Here is a 429-nt window from a genome sequence, read left to right on the forward strand (position 1 = left end):
AAAAAAAACACAACATTAAATAGATCCTAAATAGGTCTTCTACGTCTCTCCTTAGCTGAAAAGGAATGCCTGTAAAATGAATTTGGATTATGCCATTTTAACAAACAGTCCACTATTTGCAGCGTCCATCCCTGTGCAACTTGTGGTTGAGTCTTGTTTATGATGACAAAATGCTGACAGCACTAAACTGGGATGTTAGAAACGGACTCATTTGTGGGTCACTTTGACTGGGTGTTGAACCAACAGCCACCTACAGTACAGACCATCTTAGCTGTCATCTGTCATACTTATACAGTTTTCTTTTAAATCAAAACATCTGTAACATTTTAATTTGACCATTATGGATGGTCTCACAAAAAGACAGAAATATGATTAAGTTGACCACTTGAAATCATGAGTAAATTATTATACTTGAGTATTATTATTATT

This window comes from Sinocyclocheilus grahami, unplaced genomic scaffold (genome assembly GCF_001515645.1).
Source record: "Sinocyclocheilus grahami isolate Dianchi unplaced genomic scaffold, SAMN03320097.WGS_v1.1 scaffold2985.1, whole genome shotgun sequence".
Classification (NCBI taxonomy): Eukaryota; Metazoa; Chordata; class Actinopteri; order Cypriniformes; family Cyprinidae; genus Sinocyclocheilus; species Sinocyclocheilus grahami.